Raw genomic sequence first — 14,054 nt, 5'->3', positions numbered from 1 at the left:
AGAACTGCGTGAGTCCCAGAGTTCAAGGGTGCAGTGAGCTAGTAAGCTATGATCATGGCACTGCACTCCAGCCTGGGCAACAGAGTGAGACCTTGTCTCTTAATAAAAAAAAAAGAACTTAAGAATTATGAACCTACAGTGGCAGAAAAAGAAAACACAACACGGATATAAAGATTGATAATAGTAGGACAAGAAATTGATTCTAAAATATAAGTGAGGGAAGGAGAGGTATTATTCGAAAAAAAATGTTAGATATAACAATTTTAATTTTAGAAAAGTTTTCAAACAGATTTTGATAATACAAATTACAGAAAGTGAAGCTTAACAAATATACGTATTCCAAGCAGCTAAGAACTTAAAATGAGTAAGAAAATAAAAATGAAAGAAAACACTATTTCTCCTATCATGCCAGCATCTTGGTGACAACTAGAGAATTTTATGCTAATCAAAAGAGACTGTAGCCAGGCATGGTGGCTCATGCCTATAATTCTAGCACTTTGGGAGGCCAAGGTGAGAGGATCTCTTGAAGCCAGTGAGCCATGCACACCCCCAACCTCCACACCTCTACTCCCCCGACCCTGTATCTACAAAAAACAGAAAAGATTAGCCATGGCATGGTGGCTGGTGTCTGTAGTCCCAGCTACTCCGAAGGGTGAAAAGCTTGAGCTCAGGAGTTTGAGGTTGCAATGAGCTATGATGATGTCACCACACTCTAGCCCAGGTAACAGAGACTCTGTCTCAAAAAAAAAAAAAGAAAAAAGAAAAAAAGGCCAGACACGGTGGCTCACACCTGTAATACTACCACTCTGGGAGGCCCAGGCGGGAGGATCATTTGAGCTCAGGAGTTCGAGACCAGCCTGAGCAAGAGCGAGACCCCGTCTCTACTAAAAATAGAAAGAAATTATATGGACAACTAAAAAAAAATATATATATATACATATATATATATAAAGTTAGCCGGGCATGGTGGCACCAGCTACTTGGGAGGCTGAGGCAGGAGGATTGCTTGAGCCCAGGAATTTGAGGTTGCTGTGAGCTAGGCTGATGCCATGGCACTCTAACCCGGGCAACAGACTGAGACTCTGTCTCAAAAAGAGGAAAAAAAAAAATACAAAAGAAAGAGATCGTGGATTTTCAAAGGTGTATAAAGGGTAAAGAGGAATCCTAAGACTACACTTATTTAGAAAAGACTATTTTGAAGATAAATATAGAAGACAGCTTTGAGAAGGATGGTATAAGCTTCCAAGGAAAGGTAGCCCTTTGAAAGATAATGATCCAACAAAGGTTAGTCAGAGGAAATTAGAAGATGCCAAATTGTTATAACACAAGCAGTCATAAAGAAAAAATAACCTGAGGTGAGGGAAGGGGGAGATCCAGTTTTTAGCAATGGCTTCCATGCTACAGATGTGAATACAAATTCTAGGAGGCAATCCCCCCCTTCATTTCTACAAAAAATAAAGCAAACAAAATTTTCTGTTTATTCTTTAATTGCTCCTATGATCTAAAATGCATCTAAAATGCAACTGCAAAAAGCATTAAATACCCAAACATCCTAGACCAATCATGGCTTTATCTGAAACATAAAACAAAAAATGTTTTGAATGATTATTTTCTCAATTCTCCCAAGATAGTATATAACTAGTAGTAGGCATTTCAAAGACATTTTCTCAAAATGGATGAAATGAGCCTGTCACTTTACTTTATGGAAAACAATTGACAGTATGATAAAACTGGGGCTTTCAAGCAAATATTAAAATTTTTGAAAACTTGCATCCACTACTTTGAGCTTGACAGATTCCTAACATGTAAAGATTTTTCTGATGAGATCACTGTAATAATGTGATTTTTTTTTTTGGCATTGTATAATGAAACATGTTAACATTTGGAAGATATACTAATACATTACTCAGTGAAGCAATGTTTTCCAAATGGTCAATTCATAATGTTAAAATATCATGCATGGGTAGATGATCCATTCAAAGTACAGGATAATCCTAGCACTCTGAGAGGCAGAGGCAGGAGGACCGCTTGAGATCAGAAGTTCGAGACCAGCCTCAGCAAGAGCCAGATTCCGTCTCTACTAAAAACAGAAAAAATTGGCCAGGCATGGTGGTGCATACCTGTAGTTCCAGCTACTTGGGAGGCTGAGGCAGAAGGACCACTTGAGCCCATGAGGTTGAGGTCGCTATGAGTTAGGCTGACGCCACTCTAGCCCAAGCGACAGAACGAGACTATTGTCTCAAAAAAAAACAAGTACAGGATGGACCCATGGGTTTTAATGTTACAAGAGTACAAAAAGTCCACTTCCAAGGCTTCCAATTCCACACTGCAATTAACTTTTAATTTCTTAATTAAAACTCTATCAACTTTGGTATAGTATCAAAGAAGAATATGCAAAAGTATCCGAAAAAGCTATTAAAATAGTTCTTCTATTTCCAACTACATTATCTATATGAGGCCAGATTTCCTCCATACAATTCAACCAAAACAATATATTATGTAACAATAGACTGCAGAAGGAGATGTGAAAAGTTACCTGTCTTCTATTAAGCCAGTTTTTTTCTTTGGATCCTCACTGTTTAAGACTATAAAGATGTTCTAAGAACCACTGCCTTAGGACCATCAGGGAACCTCACTTAGAAGGTTCAAGGAATCTTAGTAGGAAAACATTCACACACAGGCAACAGCCAGGTTTACGTTTCTACAACAGGTAACATGCTGTATTGTAACTCTACATCTTTATTTTTTATTAAGACATACTAAATATCATCTGAGTGACATGTCAGCAAAATTCCCCTCCTCTTCTTCACACTTTTTTCTCTCAATCTCTCTGCTCTAAGATCCTATTTGCTTGCTAAATCATATCCATTGTATTTCTTACATTCTCACTTTCCAGCAGAAAGTTTCTTCTAAATTGGTCCAATTACATGGCCATGGACAACATCTCTCTGACTTCCCCTTTCCAAAGTTGGAATTGTGCAATCTTTTTTTTTTTTTTTTTTTGAGACAGAGTGTCACTTTGTTGCCCTGGCTAGAGTGAGTGCCGTGGCGTTAGCCTAGCTCACAGCAACCTCAAACTCCTGGGCTTAAGTAATCCTACTGCCTCAGCCTCCCGAGTAGCTGGGACTACAGGCATGCGCCACCATGCCCGGCTAATTTTTTTTTCTATATATATTTTAGTTGGCCAGATAATTTATTTCTATTTTTAGTAGAGACGGGGTCTCACTCTTGCTCAGGCTGGTCTTGAACTCCTGACCTCGAGCGATCCACCCGCCTCGGCCTCCCAGAGTGCTAGGATTACAGGCGTGAGCCACCACGCCCGGCCTGAATTGTGCAATCTTAAAATCACTAATTTGAGTACAAAATTAGCCAGGCGTGGTCCCATGTCTAATAATTGCATATCTGAAAAAGTCCTTTTACAAACTAGCTTTTCATAAAATGGTATTATTTGACAAGCACTCCCCCCCTAATTTTAACATACGTTTGCATAAAAGCATCAAACCAAAAAACATTATTCACACACTATATTAGAATGCAGACTTTACATACCAGTCTTTATTTTTTTTAAAGTGATACAAAAGACCATTCTAAAGAAATGTCCCAGCCTGGCATGGTGGCTCACGCCTGTAATCCTAGCACTCTGGGAGGCCGAGGCAGGAGGATCGTTTGAGCTCAGGAGTTCGAGACCAGCCTAAGCAAGAGCGAGACCCCGTCTCTACTAAAAAAATAGAAAGAAATTATCTGGACAACTAAAAATATATAGAAAAAATTAGCCAGGCATGATGGCGTATGCCTGTAGTCCCAGCTACTCGGGAGGGTAAGGCAGAAGGATTGCCTGAGCCCAGGAGTTTGAGGTTGCTGTGAGACTCTGTCTCAAAAAAAAAAAAAAACAAAAGTCCCATTTTTCACTACAATTTGTAATCTGTGAGAACTACTCTTTTTTTTTGGCCCCTCGGAGTTTTCAAGGAACTACTTTAGTTAAATAATTTCTCACGATAAAACTAAAAGCAAAGAAGCAAAGCATTCTATCACTTTAACCTAGTATATCAAATGCGTGCCAATAGTATAACTGTTTTTCAATATTCCCATTTTAGCCCTTTTATACATTATCTAATTGAAAAGCATACAAAATTTCAAGTAAAACTTGAGTTCCTTCCAATCAGGTCTATTTGTTACTCAACAAATGTGCCTCTCCTACTTTTCAGCTGTAAAATCCTCCTCGATGAACCCTCTTCAGTTACTTCTGACGACTAGCTTTATGATCCTGGACAGTTTACCTTTCCGATCTCACCAGTAAGCTCAGAGATTTGAACCAGAAAACTACAAGGTTCTATTTAACTGTAAAATTCTGTACTTGTCAATTTAAAAATGGTTGGACTTCCGAAATGATGATAATTACGCTACTGGAGAAGAGAGAGAAGGAAGACAATGTGCATTTTATATTCAAATCTAAAACTTTTTCTGCCACATTAATGTGGCTAGTTATTCATGGTGGAGGGTAGAGGCCGAGGAATTTTCACGTGAAAAAGTGAATTCAACGCCCCCACTCGAGTGATTACCTGTATATTAAGACTTAAGTTTGGCCGGGCGCGGTGGCTCACGCCTGTAATCCTAGCTCTGGGAGGCCGAGGCGAGTGGATCGCTCGAGGTCAGGAGTTCGAGACCAGCCTGAGCAAGAGTGAGACCTTGTCTCTACTAAAAATAGAAAGAAATTATCTGGCCAACTAAAAATATATATACAAAAAAATTAGCCGGGCATGGTGGCTCATGCCTGTAGTCCCAGCTACTCGGGAGGCTGAGGCAGTAGGATCGCTTAAGCCCAGGAGTTTGAGGTTGCTGTGAGCTGGGCTGATGCCACGGCACTCACTCTAGCCCGGGTAACACTTAAGTTAAGTACCTTTCCCACCAAAACGGGAAAACTCTTGGATAGGATTGGTCCTGTCTGAAAACTTTCTATTTGTAATCAAGGCCCAAGCAATCAGCTTTACCTAGCACTTTTATCTTTAACCCCTTTAAGTCCCAAGGCCGAATTACGGGTGACAAATCACCTCGGTTCAAAGTCTAGGGCACGGCAGATTATGCAAGGAATGAATCAAGAAGCCCCAGTCCCCAGAAGCGATGATGGGCTGGGGTAAAGAAGACTGGTCGCCCTGGAGGCGGGGGTGGGTGCAGGGCGAGATGCTCGAACTGCCTGTTTTTCACCCAACTCCCATCTTTCCATATAATCCAGGAGAGCTGGACGAGGGGGGCCGGGTCCCCAGGGCTCCGGGAGAGCGAAGCAGAGGGCGGTGAAGGGGCGACATGTTCAGTGCTCAACGCTTCCCCCGCCGGACCGCACCCGGCCGCAGTCTCCGGACCGCCTCGCCTGCCGCGGGGAACCGAGGGGGCAGAGCCGGGACCACCCCGAGACCCCGGCCCGCCAGCCCGCCCCGGCTGCCCGCTGAGCGCCCGCAGGCCCTCCGGGAGCGAGAGGAGGCGGCCCTGAAGTCGATCCTTACCTCAGTGCCTCCCCTGCAAGACCTGAGCCTGTCGCAGCCTCCGCCGTACAAAACCAGTCTTCTCCGCCGAGCAGGAGCAGCCCGTGGCAGCCAAATCAGGGCCGGCCCCGCCCCGCCCCCGGCCTCTGCAAAGCCCTCAGCGCGGCCAACATGGCTGGTCCGCCTCTGCCACGTCAAGGGGCGGGGGAGGGGCGGGGCGTGAGGAGAGGAAGGGGCGGGGGATAGTAGAGAGGGGAGCGGAAGGGGAGATGGGGCGGGGCGTGAGGGCAAGAAGGGCGGGAACAGAGAGGGGGCGGGGCGACGGACCCGGGCGAGGAAGGGAGGATCCGAGAGCTGGTTGGGGCGGTGGGCGGACGCGAGGGGGATAAAGGAGACGGGGCGGGGACGAAGCCAAAGGGGCGGGAGGGGAGGAAGGGGCGGGTTCCTGGCCGAGCTGGACTGGGAGAGTGGGGCCGGGTGGGGCCGTCTCCCGGGAGCCACTGCGGGTCCCACTCCCTGCAGGCCGCAGAAAACATGAAGAACTATTGTTGCCATTCAGACATCTCAGCTCCCCAAGAGAAATGGAGGCGTCCTCTAGGACATCTTCTCTAGGGCCCTAGTTGATTCTGAGAATCACAAACCACATCTCTGAAAAACAAAGTAAGAAGTTTGTTCTTTCATTTGGTGCAACAAATATTTACTGAACACCTACTATGTGCCAGACACAGTTGAGATGCTGGTGATATGATGTAAGCAAAACAGGCCAAAATCTCTGGCCTGAAAGAATTTAAATACTATTTATGTATTCCTAGTCTACCTGTTTTCCTCCTACATTGCTTCTGCCACTCCAACTCCACCAACCCCCACCTACTACACACAGTTTTTGGCTGGTTAATCTTGATGTGCTTGCTTCTCTTTCCAAGAAAAGAACTAAAGAAAATGAAACAGCAACAGCTGAAAAGACATTCGAGGTGGTGGTCTCAGGAAAATTCATCCTTCAGTGAGGGCTGCTCATGGAATTAATTCGTTATGACAACACCTCAAAAATCCTGCAAAACTTTGCCCTATCAGCAATTTATGGAATAGAAAAAAAGATCAAATATGTGTTCTTCAAAGCTTATATAAGTTCATGAAAAATAAGATAGCACCAAACATCACTTTCCTTTCTATTAATAATATAACGTGTTAATATATGCTAAGGTTGTTTTGGAAGGTGGAAGAGGATGAGTTTGCCTGTCAAATATTAATACAATCCTGAAAAGGGAACAGGAATCAAAAGCCAACATTCAGTAAAGGCCTCCAAATAAAGTGGGTTCAGGGTGTTACCTTAACAAGAATTTCAGGCTGCGGAGTGGAAGGGGGATAAGGATTCCTAACTGAGTGCAGCATGTAAACAGCAGGGGCAATCTTATAAAGGTGGAATAAGAATACACAGAAAGAAGCAAAAACCACAAATGGGTAGGGTAAGAAGATACATGTCTTAGTACTTTGAGGCTGCTACAACAAAATACCATCAACAGGACGGCTTACACACAACAGAAATGTATTTCTTAGTGTTCCAGAGGATGAAAAGTCAAAGATCAAGATACCAGCAGATTTGGTGTCTGATGAGAACCCACTTTCTAGTTCACAGATGCTGATTTATAGCTTTGTTCTCACATGGTGGAAGTGGCTAGATAGCTCTCTGGGGTCTCTTTTATAAAAGCACTAATCCCATTCATGAGGACTCTGCCCTCATGACCTAATCACCTCACAAAGTCCCTACCTACTAACACCATCACCTTGCAGGTTAGAATATGAATTTTGGGAGAAGCCAGGCACAGTGGCTTGTGCCTATAGGCCCAGCTACGTGAGACGCTGAGGTGGGAGGATTGCTTGACCCCAGGAGTTCCAGGCAGCAATGAGCTATGATCGTGCCTCTGCACTCCAGCCTGGGTGGCAAAGGAAGACCCTGTCTCAAAAAAACACACAAAAAAACCTCCAAGTCTTATATTTTGATTATGTAAGTACAGGAAAAATCAGAAATAAGAATAAGTTAGGAACTAGTAGAAATGTATTTGAAATCAGCAATCACTATTTACAAGATGAGTATGCTCTAGATTTATACATGACAGGCAATGAGCAGTTAGTTGTGCTCAGAGGACATTACCTATTTGCGTATTACATCTTCCAAACCAAAAAAATATGGAATAAAAATTGGGGTTTGCTATGTTTCCATTCTTATTAAAATTTCTAATAAAGTTATTTCCTAGCTCTCTGGGAGGCCGAGGCAGGTGGATCATTTGAGCTCAGGAGTTCGAGACCAGCCTGAGCAAGAGCGAGACCCCCGTCTCTACTAAAAATCGAAAGAAATTATATGGACAACTAAAAATATATATAGAAAAAATTAGCCAGGCATGGTGGCACATGCCTGTAGTCCCAGCTACTCGGGAGGCTGAGGCAGGAGGATTGCTTGAGCCCAGGAGTTTGAGGTTGCTGTGAGCTAGGCTGACACCACGGCACTCTAGCCAGGGTGACAGAGTGGGACTCTGTTTCAAAAAAAAGTTATTTCCTACTATCCCTTTATTTTTTTCTAAAAATAGTTATATTAAATATTCCTTTAATTTGTGTAAATTATTCATGAAATGACTTAAAGCTATAAAAATTTAAAAGGGTCCATTGGACCAAGATGACAAAGACTATTTTTTCTGGTATACTGAGAGTTACAAGGTTTTGACCTGAGTAAAAATATAGAGAGAATGGGAAATTTTTTGAGCGCCTGTGAAAGGAAAGTCATACCAGGAATCACAGAAAGGGGAGAATCTCCAAAAACAACCTTCTCTGCTTTCTAATTTAATCTATAGACATCCCTGGACCAATACATTTGAGACCAATCTGTGAATGTAAAGGATATTTGTTGTTAAACATTTACCAGCATACAAGTGATCATAATTGTTTGCTTTCAGTTACAACACTTTATGAAAGTCCTATCACAAAATGATTATTCCCTAAATATTCATGAATGAGCATAAGAACCTAAAGAGTGGGGTGGGCATAGTGGCTGACACCTGTAATCCCAGCACTCTGGGAGGCCAAGGCAGGAGGTTTGCTTGAGCTCAGGAGTTTGAGGTTGCAGTGAGCTATGATGACGCCACTGCACTCTAGCCTGGGCAAAAGAGGCTTTTTTGTCTCAAAAAAAAAAGAAAAAAGGAAAAAAACCTAAGAAGTGTTAAGTATTATTTTATTATATAACCATCATCATTGTTAGTGTATTAAAAGATTGATTGTAAAAATATAAATTCTGACACAAGCCCCCTTCAAAAAAAACTCTTTTTTACTTTTTTCTCAGTTTCCCCTCGCCCCAGAGCCTCCAGGGCCTTGCTCTGTCACCCAGGCTAGAGTGCAGTGACATGATAATAGCTCACTGCAGCCTCAAACTCCTAGGCTCAAGGGATCCTCCTGCCTCAGCCTTCCAAGTATCTGGAACTACAGGCGCACACCACCACACCCAGCTATTTTTTTTTTTAATTTTTGTACAGATGGGGTCTTGGTATGTTGCCCAGGCTGGTCTCCAACTCCTAACCTCAAGCAATCCTCTGGCCTCAGCTTTCTAAAGTATTGGGATTACAGGCATGAGCTACCAAAAGTCTTTTTGTAAAGCTAATGCCCCTAATATCATTACTTCCTCAAACTGGTATTTCTCAAAACACCATACATTAAAAAGAGAGAGAGGGAAAAGTTCTATGATCAAATAAAGTCAGAAAACACCAAGTTAAATTATGAAAAATAGGTCTCTAGACAAGATGGAATTTAAGACCATTTCTCAAAGATATTAGACCTTGGAACTTCTTCTCCTGGGACTATCTTGGGGCAAGTATTCTAAACACCCTGTGAAAGACTTTGTCTTCCACCATTAATTACCTTAAATATTAGTTAATACATAACAGCCAGTAATTTCCTTCTTACTTCAGAACCCACAGATGTTTCTAAACTAGAGATTCTGGTACTACACAGTCAGGTGAAGTATGATGTCAACTTGTAATTTTATATGTTAACCACAAGATGGAGCTTTAGCCTCTACTTTTTCTTTTAAGGTTTACTCTGTTTTTCAGTATTAATGAAACACGTGCAGTTTTTTGTAACATGGCTTCTCTTCCATTTGTTCAGACGGTGACAGAATAAGGCAGTGGCCAACTGTTTTTGGAGTAGTAACTAGAAAAAGCAATACTCAGAGTCTTCTAATTTTAAATTTTCAGTGTCAAGTTAATATATATGGGATAACATCTCTGTGGTGTTCTAGTCTGAACTCACAAGTATGCAAAGGAAACTCAAAATCTCAGGATCCCTCCGCAACTCCTTTTGCAAAAGGAAAGTTCAAGCCTGGAGGCTGAGTCATGCAACACCCTCTTCCAAATGAATAGCAGTTACTAATATTATGCATTAGCCAGATCTCTACAAAAGGTAAAAGACCTCAGGCATCTATAAGGACTGGTCCCACACATTCATAAGGAAATTCCTTGCAGGCCTCCCATAAACAAGGACAAGCAAATTATAACTTTAGGTCTACACGCTAAGTCTAGCTCCAAAAACTAAAGTGTGTTTGATTCTACACAAATAATGTTGATTACAAATTTATCTTCCCAGATGCAGAGCAGAGACAGGATAATATCAATCATTCTTCCACTTACCCAGGTACATGTGCATAGTTGATTCTTCCTTTACTCTCTTTTTCTCTTCAAACATTCACCTCATCTTATGTAAAATGTAGATTTCCTGGGCCTCACTGCCCAGCCCCTCCTCCTTTTTCTTTCTGTATGCCCTTTTCCTCTTATTTACTGAAGTTCCCAAATCCCTGGTCAGAAAAAACAATCACAGATACATCTGTGGCTTGTGATTTTCATGGGCACACCCACAAACTTTGGCTTAATAAACATCTATTGATCGAGAGCTTTGTCTCAGTCACTTATTTTGAGTTGTCAACTATGACTGTATTAAATATAATAATAAATAAGGGTAGTAAATAAATCACACATGAAAATGTGCATTGCTCCAGTGATGGATGCAATAAGGCCCTGACTTCACTACAATGCAACATATCAATGTAGCAAAATTGTACATGTACCCTATGAGTATATACAAATAAAAAACAAATTTTAAAAAAAAGGAAAGAAAATTATAGAATTCTAGCTGGTTGTGGTGGCTCACATCTGTAATCCCTTCAACTCCGAAGGCTGAGGCAGGAGGATCTCCCGAGCCCAGGATATCAAAGCTGCAGTGAGCTATGACTGCCTCTGCACTCAGCCTAGGTGACAAAGCAAGACCCTGTCTCTATTATTAAAAAATAATAATAAAGAAAGAAAATTATAGACTTCTAAACTCAAATAGACCTTAGTGATCATTTAGTCTAATCTTTATGTATGACAAATGAACAAGGAGAAGAAAGGTTAAGCAGCATACCCAAGGTCATACCCAAGACACCCATTTAAAACCTATAACGTTAAAAATAAATAAATAAAAATAAATAAAACCTACAACGTTGAGTTTTCATTTCATGCCTGTCTTTTCTCTTTAAATACTGACAAGACTAGACATTAAAATTTCTAACTCTTGTCCAAATAGCAATCATTTCTATTCCAGAGTACCCCAACAGTAGTAAAATCCAATACCTCTTCATTCTGCCACTCTAACCAATCCCAGATTAGTAAGAGTTCATTTAATCAAACTAAACAAATAAAATTCTTTGATTTGCTCTTAAACCATTTACAGTGGCCCAAAGAAACAAAACACAGTTATCTACTGGCAGGGTTGTTTTTTTTTCCTTTTATCTATTGTTTATTTAATTTGTAAAGAACATAATCATTTTAAAATCATATATCAAAGGAGGGAAATCCTACTCTAAAAGAAAGAAACCAAATTTGTAGTTTTACTTTAAAAAGAGGAGTAAAGTTTTTGTTTTATGTTCAATTATTAAAGTAGACCTTACTTTGATTTTCTGACAAAAAGTCAGCTTTCTAGCCTCTTTGTGGATCTGTACCCCAGAGCTTGAGGACTGCATTCTCAGACAAAGAAAAGGAGATTACTCAAGCCCACAGGACTAGGAACCAAACCAGATCTCTCTGAATCAATCTTCATTGTCTCTCTGTAATTTATGACCAGTGGGTCATAGAGGCTCCTAAGAACCTTCCCTGGGGCTTGTTGGTTTTGGTTTTGGGGGTTTTTTGTGCTTATTTTTATGAATTCCATCTTGTGCAGCATAGTGATTTAGAGTAATGGTTTGGCACCCAAGATACAGTCTCAACTCCATTACTTCCTACTTGGGTGATCTGGGTATGTCACATAACCATTTCTGAACCACAGTTTCTTCACCTGCAAATGAAGCTAACAATAGTACCTACCACTTCAGATAATTATTGTGAGAATTAAATGAGATAATCTAAAAGATTTAGCCCTGAGAAAGAGAAAGCCTTAAGAGGCAGAAATTAGCCTGGCTCTTTTTTTGTGGTGGGGGGCATGGAGTGTGGAGTGTGGGGATCCAGTCTCCCCCAGCTAGCCTGTGCTAGGAAACTTTTTAAGTAGGCTCCTTGGTGAGAGCTGTCCCTCTATCTCATTTTGCTTGTTGACGCCCTTAAATAATTTATGGGAAAAAAGAAGAAAAATCTCATAGTGGAAAGATTTAGATATTATCTAGTTCAACCTCCAACTCTATTGATAATTGCACTGACTGAAGTCCCTTAACTATTTACATACCTCCTCTGCCAAGAAGCTCATTGCCTCCCAAGGCAGCCCATTTCATTCTTGGTTAGCAGTCACTGTGAGAAACTTTTTCTTCCCAGTGAGCTAAAACTGCTCACCATTGACTCTCATCTTTGCTTTCTGTCTCACCCTGGTCAACCACGCTGGAGGGCAATGTAACAGGCTACTTGCCTCCACCCTTCAGTCTTAGAGACAATGACCTTGTACCCCTGTGTCTTCTCTTCTCCAGGCTGTGGTCTAGAGTCTTTGGGGTAGATAGGGACTGTCACCTCCCCAGTTAGACCTCAACTAATATGACCTAACCTCTAGTCACATAGTCTCACATTAAAACAAGAAGTTCCACCCAGCAGGGTTTTACACTGGCTGCTGCTAAGCAACATCCCATTCTCTGCTTGCACTGGGGCAGCTTAAACACAGAATTTTATAGGTCAGAATTATGGGTTCATGAAACACAAAAGTTTAGGGTTATGCTATAACAAATGCCTTAGGAATGAAAAAAAGGTAAGTTTAGGGTTGCTCCTGGCTTTAGGGAAAGTCTGACTCAGCAACTCAAATGATGTCACTAAGGACCCTGTTTCTACTGCTATTGTCTTGAGGCTCTATCCCTAGACCCCAGTATCTCCAGATGGTCCCCTTAGAGTCACAAACAGCTATCACACTTCCCAACCTTGTCCCCACACCTCACCCCCAGCTGCGAGCTAAGGGAGTAAGCAAGAAAGGAAGCTTCTCATCGCCTGCCTCTATCACCTGGGCCTAGCTGTTGTTAGGCACTGCCCTAGCATTTATAGCCAGGCCATGTTTTTCTTGTATTGAACATAAACCATTTCACAGAATATCAACATCAGAGAAGGCTACTCAATGACCCTGAAGGATCAAGACAAAAACAATACCACTCTGCGATCATGTCTGATTCAGACAAGAACAAGAAGATTGACCAAACCAAAAATGGCCAAATACCCCCATCCTTCCTAATATAAGTGACTGATGCTTCTTTACCAATTATAGCATTAGTCTCCTTTCTTCCTTCTAGATAACAATTAAGACACCTAATCATAGAATTAGTCAAATGCTAAGATGAGATAGATTTAGAGCTGAGCTGGAAGTGCCAACTAAAACAACAAGAAGCCAAAATAAGAATAACAGTGAAGACTTCAATCACTTACTGTGACTGTAAAAGCAGGAGTCTAAACCTGGAGATAGCACTGACACATACACAAATCCCCCTTCCGCTTACCTCTACGGAATGGTGGTGAGGTACTAAGTCAGAGTGGGAAAGGTTCCTGATAAGGAGACCTCCAAATGAAGGCACCTGGACTAGAAATGCAGCTATGCAAAAGTGCATGGGGGTGGAGGGACATACCAAGTCCCTGACTGCAATCCCTTCAGAGACTGCAATTACTGGCTGTGACCCCAGTCTGAGGTGAGGCCTGCCAGGTAAAGCCTTCATAATTGCCTATAGTCAGGCCTGAAAAATTTAACCAGGAGCTAGACTCCTCAGAATTATCCCCATTTCCAGAAAGCAAAGTTCCACTTTCTCCAAATCACCTAACAAATCCTAAATCCTATAACAAATAAGTTAGTTCTAACACTGTCTTACTAAAACATTCCCCAGTTCCCCATCATGCAACTACAGGAGAGTTCCAGTGGTTTTTGGTTGGAGGGCATCAATAGCCCCCTGACACATAGTAATAGGATGCTCCATAAATATTAACTATATGAATATATGCAGGGATAATGCAGGCAGTGTCCCAATGAAGGGAGGATGGCCCCCTGAACTTGCAAAGTGAGTTCTTGGCTTTGTGCTGGACAGAATTCAAGAGCAAGCCAACTATCAACAGGAAGTTT

The 14,054-nt window shown here is 41.7% G+C and overlaps 1 protein-coding gene across 2 annotated transcripts in view; it reads right to left on the bottom strand.

Moving 5' to 3' along the window:
* Positions 1–5,670, bottom strand: part of SEC23A (SEC23 homolog A, COPII coat complex component) — a 58,973-nt gene extending 53,303 nt beyond the window's left edge. For both annotated transcript variants that reach the window (XM_045568242.1, XM_045568259.1), the window contains exon 1: positions 5,499–5,670. The gene's annotated coding sequence lies outside the window, so the exon portion shown is untranslated. The remainder of the gene's footprint in view (positions 1–5,498) is intronic.
* Positions 5,671–14,054: the final 8,384 nt, after the last annotated feature.

The sequence above is a fragment of the Lemur catta genome, chromosome 1 (genome assembly GCF_020740605.2).
Source record: "Lemur catta isolate mLemCat1 chromosome 1, mLemCat1.pri, whole genome shotgun sequence".
Lineage (NCBI taxonomy): Eukaryota > Metazoa > Chordata > Mammalia > Primates > Lemuridae > Lemur > Lemur catta.
This window is presented reverse-complemented; position numbering and strand designations above follow the sequence as displayed.